This window comes from Branchiostoma floridae, chromosome 1, assembly GCF_000003815.2.
Source record: "Branchiostoma floridae strain S238N-H82 chromosome 1, Bfl_VNyyK, whole genome shotgun sequence".
Taxonomy (NCBI): domain Eukaryota; kingdom Metazoa; phylum Chordata; class Leptocardii; order Amphioxiformes; family Branchiostomatidae; genus Branchiostoma; species Branchiostoma floridae.
Genome location: NC_049979.1, coordinates 14349626 through 14352462, shown reverse-complemented (window position 1 = coordinate 14352462; position 2837 = coordinate 14349626). Strand labels below are relative to the sequence as shown.

Here is a 2837-nt window from a genome sequence, read left to right as displayed (position 1 = left end):
GGTACTCTACCCAAGAGGAAATAATACAGGGATTTCAATATCTGGCCCAAGTTCAACACCCTTTGTCCTTCCCACTTTTCAACACCCACAGCATGCTGCCACAGCTGTAATACCATGCACTCAGACTGCACTGGGATGTAAGTAACTCTAGGCTCCCACAGAGCCACTGCAAATAAAGTCAAACCATCATACATTCTTCTAAAGGCACCATTGATGGTTGCTGTGGACTTGACCCATGCTAAAAGCTTCCCTGCATGTTAAGTGGTTTCTCTGACCTAACCTTTTAACATACCTGCCTGCCAGACACTGTGATTTTGTAGTTTTTCCCATTTGATTTGAGAAAGTATACTGAAAGTTACAGTCACTAGTAAAGATGGAAATAAATGAAAACATTTTAGATTACAAAAATATCAAAACAGACAAATGCTACAAGCTTGATTAAAATATTTTAAATTTTCTGAATATCTGAAACATCCATTCTGTTTTCACATCTACTTAAGTCATATAAGATTACACCTTTCAAGTCAGTGAAAATCCTCACATCTCCCTTTCTAATCTAAGCACTATTCAAAGCAACAAAAAGAACTTTTCCTCCCATTGAACTAACATCAGAGTCAAGATGAATGGGGAATCTCAGTGGTAATCTGCACTGTGAGAGTGAGACGCATGCATCAACAATGGTTCATCCTCCCAGGCTTTCAGACTGGGAGCATGCTGACAAGGCACTCTGCAGAACACAAACCACTCTTCCAATGGGGCTTTACCCATCCGAGAGGTTTATGGAAATGGCAACAGGATCAAATGCTGCTGCTGACACGGCAAACGCTCCAGACAGTAACAACCGGTACTGGCAATGTCAGCAGTGCATCTATCAACCTTCTTGGACGTGGCAATATGAATGCAAAACCTATACAGGCCACGACCTGCTGTATGTCATGGGTAACACTGGCAAAGCAAGCTCATCAAAATGTCATTTTGATTACAAATCCTGCCCAAATCAGCCTGTTATCATCGGTAGCAGGCAGGTCGAACAGTAATCCAGCTTTTAGCCCACCTTCTCCTGCCATAGTCACCTTCCATACAGCTCCAAATTGGAAAACATGCACAGAATGTGAAATTAGCAGGCAGCCTTCCCCTGGCAATTCCGATAAGCCCATGACATACACGCACACCTAGTCTAAAACACTCCAGGTTGTAAAGATATTGCAGGGGCAGATATATTGTCCTGTTTTATAACCTTTCAGGTTTTTCTATAAACATGGTAGTTACAGTCCCATAAAGGTGAGGACATGACTCAATAATGGCAAGAGGCACGATGAGGCTGAGCTCGGACATAAAACAGTTCATCCGCGGGAATCATGGGAATCAATGAGACACCGCGATGAATAATTCACCGGCAGACTGACTCGTCCTCCATCCAGTGTTACCTGACAGTCTGTTCATCTTTACAGCACCGTTGATGGACAGGCACCCGATTAATGTGATGTCTCCTGCGGTTGTTGAAGGACACTTGTCTTGTTCTTCAACAGCTATCAGTCCTAACCAATTACCAAAGACCTATTGATGTACAGGGACTCCATTCATCAAATGTCTCTAGCTATTGCAGGTTGACATTTGTCTTGCTCGTCGGCAGCTATCAATCCTGACCAATTTCTAAACACTCTGGTCATCAGACAGACTTAGGTTAGGAGCACAAAATGTCAATTTTCCTTCAAGTCTCTAGTGTTGTATATACTGGTTCAATTCAGTGTAACATGGCAACAGCTCCAGTGGTTGGAATTGATGGTGGAATCAATTCAAGCTGACATGCATATGATCATATCCCCATTTAGAAAATAAGCAGACACTACAACCAATCATGTAGGTTTGCTCAGTAGAGTCTTATTACTGCGCCTTCAGGTTAATCACATCATCAAGCCATTTAGTTTGGTAGATATGTCGTAATCTAGTTGTGAGCCAACATGGGGAAATAAGATTGAGAAAGGTAATTTTACTGATACGTTTATGTAGCTGCTGCTGAAGAATGGGGCTCAAGAGCCTTGGGAATCACTATTGATGACATGTACACACAAAATCTACCCTTCTAGCCAAGGATCACTTAATTCAAATCTTCCTTCAATTTTGTTCATTATCTAAGTGCCAACAATGACTCACTGAATGGTGCACCTTAATTCACCAGGATTAGACATGGCAAAGCATTAAGTACAGGTACAGTCAGAGAGGATACTTGAGCTTCATGAGTGTTGACAGATTGGCCTAGATAGAAAGTGGATGTTATCACTCTTAGATGGCCCAAATGGATGGGGAGTCACAGGGGCAGCCATCTATAACAAACGGTGGCCATGCTATTACAGCAATATTTGTTACCGAAGCTTAGTGAGAAAGCCCTGCACGTCTGACTTTACGATATGACACTAGATGGATGGCAGGTTGGGCAGGCTTTATTGTACAGGGCCCTGCTGAGATCGGGGCTGCCGTGATTGTCATCAAGATAAATGGGCTCCTCCACTGGATCGACCTTGTTACAAGGAACAGTGGTGTAGTCCTAATGGGAGGCTGTGATACAGCTGTAGCGTGAAGCATGCCAACTTGATTTACTACAGCCAACATTGGAGTACCAATAAAAACCTAGCTTTACAAAACGCCGTGATCTGAAAGTTAAAATGCAGCTGAGGAAATCAACTCTTATACTTAAAACAACAAGCAAGAATTACGGGCACACATCTCTCTTACATCATTATGCCTAACAGTAACAATCAGGTTATCATCCAAATGGAATGGAAAGGGACCTTGGGGGCTGACACTGTTATCAGAATACTGAATCACACACTTAAAAG

General features: G+C 42.5%; 1 protein-coding gene across 1 annotated transcript in view; it reads right to left on the bottom strand.

Moving 5' to 3' along the window:
* Positions 1 to 2837, bottom strand: part of LOC118409378 (zinc finger protein DPF3-like) — a 16065-nt gene that overhangs the window by 7921 nt on the left and 5307 nt on the right. The gene's annotated exons all lie outside the window — the stretch shown is intronic.